At 34.8% G+C, this 12,141-nt stretch overlaps 1 pseudogene; it reads right to left on the reverse strand.

Moving 5' to 3' along the window:
• The window catches only part of LOC107161037, a 62,805-nt pseudogene extending 61,607 nt beyond the window's left edge, over nucleotides 1-1,198 (reverse strand).
• Between the last annotated feature and the right edge of the window lie 10,943 nt (nucleotides 1,199-12,141).

A 12,141-nucleotide genomic window follows, 5' to 3' on the forward strand; every position in this document is an offset into this window, starting at 1 on the left:
ACTGTATGTTTTTACATATACACAAAAGTGTAGATAAGCCCATAGAAAAAGAGCTAGTAGAATCCATACCAAATTTTTAACAATCTTGATCCCTAGGGGGAAAAATGAGATTGAGAAAAGATATGATTATGATGTGGCTAATTTTAATGTATCTATTTTCATTTTTATGTCATTTATTATTCATGGTAAAACTAAACTTTAAAAAGTCTTAAGATCACTCAAGTTAAATGATGAATACTTAAAAACAAAAAGCAGAGTTCCAGGATCTCAGAATGCTAAATGATCCACAATGACCTCTGAGGAATTCTCACTGTATTATTTGCTCCTGAACAATTGCCTATGGTATTGGCATTTAATGTTCTATAGTATTCATTTAAAAAAAAAATATTTTCTATGTAGGAAAGCAGCACTTATGTAATCAACAAATATGAGAATTGTTTATAAGATCCTCTCATGTAACTGTGTACCTAGTTATTTTCTAAACTGTGTACTTTGTAAACTCTGTGAAATGGTCATTTGACATGCCTTGAAAACTTCCAGTAACAGAAAGGTTAAGTATGGCCTTGTGTTGAATATCTCTGTACCCTGTAACCACTGGGTTCTTGTCCTATGGCAGCTCTTCCATTGGCTAGATGAAGGTGTGCTCTTTCTCCTGTGAATCCCCTAGCTGTGCTTAATTCTTCAAGAAACTGAAGCAAACTCTATTTTATAAAGAGGAAATAAGAAAAACATTTTGTTTGCACTACCAGACATACTGCCATCCTATTTTATGTGTCTTTCACCTTCCTTCTTATCAGTTAAATTAGAAAGATTTCCCTTCTTCCCTCTAGGACTAGTAGGATTTGGATATGTAATATTCTCCAACATCTCAAGTGTGAGATGATGGAGGAATGTTCTGAGGAGAAATGATTAGAATATTACAGCTGTAATATGATCACCAAATTAATCCACTTGATGGATTAATCATTTGGATGGATTACTGTGTGGTAATTGCCTACAGGTAGGGCATGGCTGGAGGAAGTAGGTCAATGGAGGTGTGCCTCTGGGGTTTAAATTTTGTCCCTGGTGAGTGAAGCTTTCTCTGATTTCTGGTTGTCATATTTTGAGCTGCTTTCCTATACCATGCCCTCCTGCCATGATGATCTGCCTTACCTTGGGCCCAGAGTAGTGAAGTTGGATCACCATGGACTAAATCCATGAAACCTTAAGCCAAAATAAACTTTTGTTCTCCTAAGCTGATCTTGTCAGGTCTTTTGGTCACAGCAAAAATAGCAAACAAACAAACAAACAAACAAACAAACAAACAAAAAAAAACAACTGATTAAACACTAGAACAATTGTGTTTGGTCCCTGTATCAGGCTGACTAACACCCCCACCCTTTGTCTTTGCCCAAGAAGCTGTGAATATGTTATCTTCTCTGGGATCTCTGCAGGTATAATTAAGTTAAGAATTTTGATAAGAGAAGATTATCCAAAATTTTTCAAGCAGGCTCAATGTAATTATAAGGATCCATTTCTGGCCTTCAAAACTGTATGATTAAAGAAAAATGTGTTGTTTTAAGCCACTAAATTTACTGTAATTTTTACAGCAGCAATAGAAACCAATACATCCCCTTTTCTTTCCCAGCTTCTTGGAAATTTCACTTTAGGAGGTCTTCTCTCTACTGTATATTTAACCTTTTCTCAATAAGATTCCTTGCACTGGCATTTAAACATATGCAAGCTTCCTAATTTAAAAACAAAGCAAAACAGAAAACACTAAAGTTTACCTTCAATTAAAATACCTTTTGTTTCTTTTTAAACCAACTGATAGTATCATATTACTGTTGTTGTTACTATTGTTAGCATTAACTTGGGAAGATTCAGTTTGATCCCAGGTCCTATATACTCAAAATGAAGTTTTTATATGAAATTATCTTTAAGATTTTTTTCCATTTATAAAGGGAAAAATAATCAATCTAAACTTAAAAAGACACTCAATTCCTGAAAAAAAGGAACATATTTGTATATTTAACAGACAGCTGACTGGCAACAAGTCCCTACAATTTAAAACTTCTATTCAGATGGAGGGCTTAAGTACCACTCTCTTAAATGTCATCATCATTGCAAAAATAAAAAGGAATATGTTGACTGGCTACAAATCAATGTCATCTTGATGACTGAAGACAAAAAGTTATGATTGATCTTCTCTTACATATTAGAAGTCATACATAATGAACCTCCATGCAATGTCTTGCCCTAGTCTTCTTCATACCTATCAAGAAACTTCCAGTGCCTTTATAAAAGCTACACTTTTCCTAACCAGGAATTCTGCAACTTAGGTATTGGATCTTTCAGTATCTTCCATTTCATCAGTGAGAAAAAAGTAGAATGGATAACACACTGTGAAACAGATCTTGACCCTCAGATTTATTACCACTGATTCTGAGTGATGTCAGTTTATTTTCAAATTATTTCCAAAGAAATAAAAAGTTTGATGTTATAAGAAATTTCATTAAAATGCACAATATTTTCAGTCACAAGCAGCCATAGTTGATTGTCTTTTTTATTCATATAAATGCTTGACAGGAAAAGGACTGAAAGCTGAGCAAATATTTCCCCCAAATCTGGCAGTAATCCTATATCACTAGCAAGCCCTCATAGCTATTCATAAAAATCAATACTTAAAATCTGCTGAGAGGAAGTTTTATGGGTTCCTATCACACACAAAAATAATAACTATGTGACATGATGTTGTAACAAACATGTCACAATAAATACTTACAAAAACATCATGTTGTACATCTTCAGTGTACACAATTTTTGTTAATTATACCCCATTAAAGCTGAAAACAAGAAATATCAGGAAATGACCATATAGATAATAAAAAAAAAAAACTTTAAAGTCAAGGGTCAACAAAGTAAATTTGATTACCAGTCAGCTCCATTAAACAAAAAATTCTAAATTTACACAAAACATTACAATGCAGCAATGGCTGCAGTGTGTCCAGTTCTTCATTCATTCAACCACATTCATTGAGCACAGCTTACACAAGAGGTACTACTGGGTCTTGGAGATAAAAAAGGAGTGTGACACCAGTCCTGCCTAATGTCACTTAAATGGGTTAGGTTAGTTGCTATAAGAAATGCACAAATAATGTGCTTTGGAACATAAAGAGAAGTAGAATATGGAGTGACAGAGATTGGCAAAGGCTTTGTAAAAGAAGAGGCCATGGAGATGGGCCTTAGAAGAATGCTGGGCCTTCTAATATGTAAGAGAAGATCCATCATAATTTTAGAAGAATTTTAGAAGAATTAGAAGAATTTGAATGTTAGAAATAGGAGGTGAGGAAAATTCCAGTCTAAAGCAACAGTGTAAGATAGATCTGAGAAACAGAATAATATATTTGGATTAGACTGAAGTAGTATGTAGAGAAGGGGATACAAAGTAGAAAAGTTTAATTGGAGCTAATCTTTTGAACAACTTGACAAGTAAGCTGAGAAATCTGATATTAACTTTGTAACCAATGGAGAGCCACTTAAGATTTTTAAAAGCAGTGTGACCTGACCATAACTGTTTTTCTGGAAAGATTAACTTGGAATCCATTCATCAGATGAAGCCACATAGAAATCTTATAGATGCCATTGTTTTCTTTGATAGACTCTACCTTAAAGCAAACCTAAGAGTCACCCTTTTGTGTAATATTCTACCTCCATTTCCATGTATACTTAGTTTGACCCATTTCTAGATGCTGACCTCTGTATTTGACATTTAACACACAGGTTACAATATCCAAAGAAGTTTTCAAAAATGAGCCAGTGCTACCTTGGGGAAGACTAGAGTCATGTTCAATAACCATCATGCTAAAAACAGCCTAGCCATCACTTTAAGAGCCAGAAGTCTATATTTAGATTCAAGTGCTTTGATCAAAATGATAAGCTTACAGAAGCAAGACTTCTGAAAGAGAGGAAATAATTACCATATTGGGTACTGGCCTCCCTGGGGTTATAATTTCCACTTTATAATAATGCAATTGATGATCAAAGATGTTAGAGGTTAACTTGCTTAAAACCACAAGGCTGACATAATGCTTGGCAAAATTTGAACCCAGAAGGGGAGAACAGAAGAGAGAAAATAATGAAACATATAATGTTCTCTTAGCTGAATAAAAAATAATGTAGGCTTGAGATTAAATGAGCCTACCAAGTACAAAGCAGGAATAGTTTTTATAAGACAATTTTTAACATATTGTAATAAACTACTATAATACCAACAAGAGAAAAACTGCAGATCTTCCAAAGAGAATATTAAAAACTAACAAACAAAACAAACAGGAATCAGATTACAAACTTTTAACCTGCAAAACTGGACACTAGATGACAATAAACTCATATCTTCAAAGTTCTGTGAATAAAATTATTTTGAGCCTAGAATTCTATATCAAGCCAAATAATTAAACAAAAGTGAAGGGCAAGTGACATTCTTTTGGAAAAAAAAGACCCAATCACTAATGAACACCCTACTTCAGACCCTGTGCCAGGCACTAACTATCTCGGGTAGATTTCTCTGTCCGAGATAGTTTCTCTGCATAAGAGAGGTGTCCTTGAACTAATATACATTTTTTTTAAATCCCGTGATTGAAAAGCTGCATTCCCCAAACATGTTTAACTGCAGTGTCTCTATAGAAATTGTCTTTAATATAGGGAATTATCTTTAACATAGATATTGACATAATGTTATATTGCTTATATCTGTCAAATCTCATACCGCAGACTAACAACATTATTGCCAATAAAGGAAAAGAGGGAAGGAGGGGTTCAGTTAATCAATTAGTTTAAATCCAATAAGGAGTTCAAGACAAAGGTCTTCACTCATTTTTATTTTCCCCAGAGTCTATTAACCTTACCAATTAGAAACTGACATTCAAGATGACCTTCCTAAGCAATGTTCATCTAGATATAGGGACAAATGGGAAAGAAAAATTGCCTAGACATACAACTTTACTTACAGAAGTAAAAATATTACATGGGGGATAGGAGGAGCCCCTGCAGTCCACATACTAGTGGAGCACAGAAGGACCTTTCCAAAGGTGGTGTTCGTAATGGCAATTTCTGAAGTAAAACTCCAATTTGGAAGAGAATCCCTGCACTCCTTTAGGCCTTCCAACCCACTCATTCCTTTCCTTCCACATCAGAACCATGATGATCATCAAAATACTTAAGCCAAATGGAAAAGTCAACCTCTGATCTATTGTTAACAGGTAAATCTGTGTTCCCACTTTTGTTAAACTCTTTATAGGTAACAGGATTTAAACCTGTAGCCACCTGTTTTAAAACATTATGCCACATGGGAAAATATTTGATTACTTCAGTGGTTCATTTAACTGTTTCATAAAGAAAAGAAAACTAACAGCAATGTCCAGCCAAGGGTGGACAAGAAATGCGTAAATGTTGCCAATGTACCTCATCTTAACAGCGGCATTCTTATGTTCTCTCATTAGATTCTCCTGAGCAGATTGACTAGAACTACTGAATTAAACAAGGGCCAAAGAATTTCTGTACTCAAATCAACAAACTATCTGGTCTGCTATGCTGTTTCTGCCAGTGGTCACAGCAGAAACTTTGAAAACACAAATGTGGACATCATTATAGAGTTCTATGTAGGTGGAGAGAAAACGTATTCTTAACTGTAGTTGTGGGAGATTATGTATTTTTTACCTCAAGTTCAACTATTGATGAGGTGTGACTATGTGATGATAGTGATTTAACAAATATACTAGAACATATACATGCAGCAGATGCGTGAAATCCTTCAGAAGTGACTGTCCCAGAAGTTATTTGGGTAGATTTCATCATGTGCTGCTTCACTCCAAGTTGTTTAAAATAAACCTATATTTTTTCAAATTTCAGGCATCTTTATCCATTTGGTAGTTTATTAACAAAGGGAAGACCATTACCTTCTGGCATAAGTGGGGAGAAACTGCAAGCTATTTTTAGTTAAATGGTTCTAAAAATCAATGCAATAAATTTTGAATACTCAACTGGCTGCATGGAAGGTTTATTTTAAGAAAAGATGGCTTTTGTTTAAACTTCCAAGAAAACTTTATTAGAATTCCTAATTCAGAAAAACCATTCCAGAAATTTCTTTTGGATAACATTCATTTACAGTAGTAGTTGTTACTATAAATCTGGCATATTAGTTGCAAGTCAAAATTGATGAGGTAGAATTATAGTTTTTGTATGTTGACTGTACACACCACAGTATATGGAGGTCTCCTGTGGTCAATGTGTACATTTACAGACATTTTATAAGTGTTAAAAATATAAGATCAGTAATCAACTGCTATTTATAGAAGTTTTTAGTTATTATATTTTTGCTTATAGGAAACCATTTTACTAGGATGTATTTAGTTAAAATCACAACTATAATACGTTATGCTTTGGAAAAATACTATCCATGTGGTTCTACAGAAAAAGTTTTAGACATCTTAAATCATTATTCTAAAAATGTTCCTGTCCTAATCAGTTTGGACTGCTATTACCTACAGCTGGGTAGTTTAGAAACAATGAAAAGTCATTTCTCACCATTCTGTAGACTGAGAGACCAAACTCAGGAGGACAGCATGGTCAGGTTTTGACAAGGGCCTATCATGGGTTCCACACAGCTAATCATTGTGTCCTCGGGAGGCAGAAAGCTTGCTAACTAGCTCTCTGAGTCCCTTTTATGAGGGCACAAATCAGTCATAAGGGTTCCTTGCTTATGACCTAATTACTTCTCAAAGGCTTTATCTCCTGATACCACCACATTGGGACTTAGAATTTCAACATGAATTTAGGAGGCACCAAACATTAAGCCCATAATATTGCCCCCACACAAGTAATTTTTATACTCTTACTTGAGAAAACCAAGGTATACAGGTCATTCAAGAAACTCAGGTCTCATTATATTTGTCATATATTCCCCAGTTGAATGCTCATTCCATAGAATTGGCTTTAAACTGTTTTTTACTTTTTCTCAGAAGCAGAAAATTTCAAGGAATTAAGATCAGTCACCAGTGGGAATGCTTAAAGTATTATTATTAATCTCTAAAAACAAAAATAGTTATTCTAAAACTCTGAGCAGTAAGATAATCATTAGAATCATTTCCCAGTGACTACCTTGAATGAGACCATGTTCATTTGGATGTGTCAATTCTTATATGAAACAAGTAAATTAATAAGATGACCTTAAGCCTCACTCAGACAAAGAAAACCCAACAGTTTGGAGATAAAAATCATTATTTAGATTTTAAACTAGCACAAACTGACATTCAATTATGCTCTATATACAGCACATATCAAGTTCCCTGACATCAAATGAATCCTATAACACAAAACCTGTGTCCTCTACAGAATTATTTCCACTAACCTATGGCTGAAACTAATTCAATGTGCTTTGTAAAAGTGATTTCACATTTTTTAAAGTTTCACAAACAAGACTTAATCATGTTCTTCACTGAATAAGCAGAAAATATTAACTCCATTATTTTGATTCAAAGTGCTCTGAACATACAACTGCACTGGTCCCAATATTCTAACTCATATTTGCAAAGCAGGACTTGCTTTATTTTGAAAACAGTTAAATCACATGTGTATATAATATGTGTATATAATATTTGGCTGTAATCCATTATCAATTGTGTTGTTTATAATACAGCAAAATTATTCAATCTGATGAATTTCTATCAGCCTCAAGAAACTGCTTTCAGTTCTAATATTAAGCTTGTTGGAGATAATAATGCACAGAAATTTTTGTCTGTGTATTTATCTAAGAGTTTTTTCCAAGCGCAGAAGCTAAACAGATAAATTGGCAGTTAAAAATGCTTAGCTCACACAAATTTCTATGTAGAATGTAAAGTCTTTGTAAGAGTAGGGATGGAGAAAAGAGCACATGGGAAGATGACATAGCATGTATTTCCATTGTCATCTTCTCATCAAGATACCTTCCATCCCAGCCTGTTAAGTAAAGGGTTTTGACTGAAACATTGCATTGAAATTACTCACTCAGTGACAAAAGTCTTTAAAAGCTTCAAAACCAAAAAAAAAAAAAAATCACCATTTCCCTCACATTCCCCTAACTAATCACACCTCATTCTGAGGCTCAGTCTTAAGGTTCTTTAGTGTTCCTTATAATCTTGAATGAAAGTGATCAGTCAGGAGTGTTGGCATGTGCCCAGCTATTTGAGAGACTGAGGCTTAAGGACTACAAATGCAAGTCTAGTCAGGGCAATACCATGAGACCTCCCATATCCAAAACTAAATAAAATAATTAATGAATAAAAAGAGGTCAAGGAAAAAGGCTGTCCTACTCAGATCCAAGAGCAACTAACATTATTGTCCTGTTATTTTGCAATTCTCAGACAACAGTAAGAAAGGAGAGAGAGAGAGAGAGAGAGAGAGAGAGAGAGAAAGAGAGAGAGAGCGCATGCACACCCACTTATATAGTGTCACTGAGTCATGGTCCAATTCCTCTTTTAGTTTTTCATATTGTAAGCAGGATGCCATGCACGTGAATGAAAACCACGTGGACAGAGGTTACGTGAACAAAATATGAGTACTGGCTGATATCAGCTATGACTGGCATCTCAGTCTGTGATGCCCAGGAGATAGGGCCTCCAGCTCAGAGGCAGCTTATTCAGGGTTGGGTCCCAAAGGTCTCACTGAGATCAATAGACTACAGGCAGTCTCTGGGCCATTCGAGAAGTGTCTGCTGAGACTCCCAGAATAACAGAGAACAAAGACGGGCTCAATTCTCTTTGTTCACTTTGTATATGCTTTGAATATAGAAGAACACGGTGCTATATTTTTTACACATATGGAAATAGTATTTATGAACACGAGTATAAGTATCTACCTCAGTGATTCTTTCTTTTCGGGGTTGCTATGCTTCCCTCTCTGCATCTCTACTATGTCTCCATATCCTTACCTCTTTGATCTTTTATTCCTCAATCTTTTTAATTCCCCCTTGATAAGCCTTGTGTTTAAAAATATGCGATTGCAAGTGCAAAAAAATATCCTAAATTATAATTAATGCAAATAATTTTAACTTATACAGTAGTCCCCCTTTATCAAACTCCCAGTGTATGCCTGTAACTGAGTGTAGTACTGAACTCTATATATCCTGTTTCTTCTACACATATAAACATATGATAAAGTTTAATTTATAAATGGTATGAGTAAGAAATTAACAATAACTAATAATAAAACAGAACAATAATAACACACTATAATAAAAGCTATGTGAATATTGTATCTCAAGCAAATGTTTTATTGTGCTGTAGTTTCCTTTTTCTTGCAGTGATAAGAGATGATATAACTTGTGTGATGAGATAAAGTGCATGACATAGGAACTGCTAGGTAGAATTAGGCTATTGCATAAAGGTTACTTGAATTGTTACCTAGACAGTCAACATGATAATTGAAACGTTGTTAAATGGCTAATGGGTCAAGGAATATATTCAGTGTGGATACACTGTTCAAAGGGATGATTCGCATCCCAAGCTAGAGAGTGAGATTTTCATCATGGCACTTGCACAGCATGCACTTTAAAACTAATGAACTGTCTATTTCTGGAATTTTTATTTAATATTTTTAGGTCAAAACTGACTCAAGTAACTGAAACTATAGAAAGCAAAACCTCAGGTAAGGGAGGATTACTGTAAATGGTCTGTATTTTTTAAAGTGCTATTATATAATGATATTGATAAATTGTAAAGAGACAAAGAAATGTATGCTTATAGCTATTAATATTTATATAATACATGAGGATGAATAAAAGGTCATTAGTGAATCCCTACAACGGAGGTATCATGGGAAGATGCATAAGAATGGGAGTGAAGACTTTCAAAGAGTAATTTTTATGTTGTTAATTCTATAAACTTTATTTTTTACCTATTAAAAAAGTAAATTTAAAAACTAAAGTAAGTGTTAACAGACACTGCTTATAGTCACTTTCCAATGCCAGCACTGCCACTAGCCCCTGTTTAGGAGGAGACTGGGGTAATTAAGGAGGTCTTCCTACTGTGGCACCTAAAAAGCAGAATGCTGGCAAATCCAATGGAGCAAAGCACCTAGGAAACAACTGGCTACAAAAGCTTCTTTCAAGGTGCGCCTTCTACTGGAGGGGTAAAGAAAGCTCATTATTACAGGCCTGGCATTGTAGCATTTGGTGAAATCAGATGTTATCAGGAGTCCACTGAATTTGTGATTCACAAACTCCCCTTCCAACGTCTGATGGGAAACTGCTCAAGACTTCAGAACAGATCTGTGCTTCCAGAGCTCAGCTGTTGGTACTTTGCAGGCAGCAACTGAGATTTTTCTGGTTGTCCTTTATTTATTTTTGGTGAGGGGAAATGCAACTTCATTTTTTTATTTGTTCTTTTTAGTTATATATAACAGTAAAGTCTATTTTGACATATTTATACAAACATAGAGTATATCTTATTCTGAGTAGGATCCCAGTCTTGTGGCTGTACATGATGTGGAGATTCACTGTGGTGCATTCATACACATAAATAGGAAATTTATGTCAGATTCATTCCACTGTCTTGTCTTTTCTATCACTCCTTCCTTCCTTTAATTCCTCTTTGTTTAATCCAATGAATGTCTATTCTTGCCCTCCTACCCCTGATGTGTGTTAGCATCCACATATCAGAACAAACTTTAGATCTCCAGTTTTTTGGGATTAGCTTATTTCACTCAGCCTGAGAGACTCCCTCCAGTTGCATCCATTTACCAGAAAATGTTATAAAGTCACTCTTTTTTAACAGCTGAGTAAAATTTCACTGTGTATATATATACCTCATTTTCCTTATCCATTTATCTGTTGAAGAGCACCTACATTAGTTCCATAGTTTAGCTATTCTTAGTTGAGCTGCTATAAACATTGATGTGGCTGTGTCACTGTAGTATGCTGACTTTTAAGACCTTTGGATATAACTGAGTTGGGTCAAATGGTGGTTCCATTTCAAGTATTCTGAGGAATCTTCATACTGCTTTCCACAGTGGTTGCACCAATTTGCAGTGCCTCCAGCAGTGTATGAGTGTACCTTTTTCTCAACATCCTCACCAACATTTACTGTTGCTTGTATTCTTGATAATTGCCATTCTGACTGGAGTGAGATGAAATCTCAGTGTAGTTTTAATTTACATTTCTCTAATTGTTAGAGATATTGAACATTTTTTTTATATATTTGTTGACCATTCATACTTATTCTTCTGTGAAGTGTCTGTTCACTTCGTTTGCCCATTTACTGACTAAGTTATTTGGGTTTTTGGTTAAGTTTTTTGAGATTGTTAGATATTTAGGAGATTAATGCTCTATCTGTGGTGCAGATTCCAAAGATGTTTTCCCATTCTGCAGGCTTTCTCTTCTGGCTGTTGATTGCTTCCTTTGCTTTTCAGTTTGATAGCATCCCATTTATTGATTCTTGATTTTACTTTTTGCCCTTTGTTGAGGAAGTCAGTTCCTAAGCTGACATGTTGGAGAGTTGGGCCTTGTTTTTTTGTTTTTTGTTTTTTTGGGTTTTTTGTTTTGTTTTGTTTTTAGTAGGCACAGAGCCTCTGGTCTAATGCCTAAGTCCTTAATCCACTTTGAGTTGAGTTTTGTGCAGGTGAGAGAAAGGAGTTAACTTTCATTCTGCTACATATGGATTTCCAGTTTTCCCAGCACCATTTGTTGAATAGGCTATCTTTTCTCCTATGTATATTTACGGTGCCTTTGCTTCTTATGAGGTAACTGTATTTATGTGGATTTCCTCTGTGTCTTCTTGTCTGTTCCATTGGGCTTCATGTCTGGTTTTGTGCCAATATCATGTCATTTTTGTTACTATAGCTCTGTAGTATAATTTAAAGTTTGGTATTGTGATGCTTCCTGCTTCAATTTTCTCACTAAGGATTGCTTTGGCTATTCTGGGCCTCTTATTTTTCCATATGAATTTCATGTTTGCCTTTTCTATTTCTATGAAGAATGTCATTGGAATTTTAACAAGAATTGCATTAAATCTATACATTGCTTTTGGTAGTATGGCCATTTTGCCAATATTAATTCTGCTTTTCCACAGACATGGGACATCTTTCTGTCTTCTAAGGTTTGCTTCAATTTATTTCTTTAGTATTTTGTAG

This window comes from Marmota marmota, unplaced genomic scaffold (assembly GCF_001458135.2).
Source record: "Marmota marmota marmota unplaced genomic scaffold, marMar, whole genome shotgun sequence".
In the NCBI taxonomy this organism is placed as follows: Eukaryota; Metazoa; Chordata; class Mammalia; order Rodentia; family Sciuridae; genus Marmota; species Marmota marmota.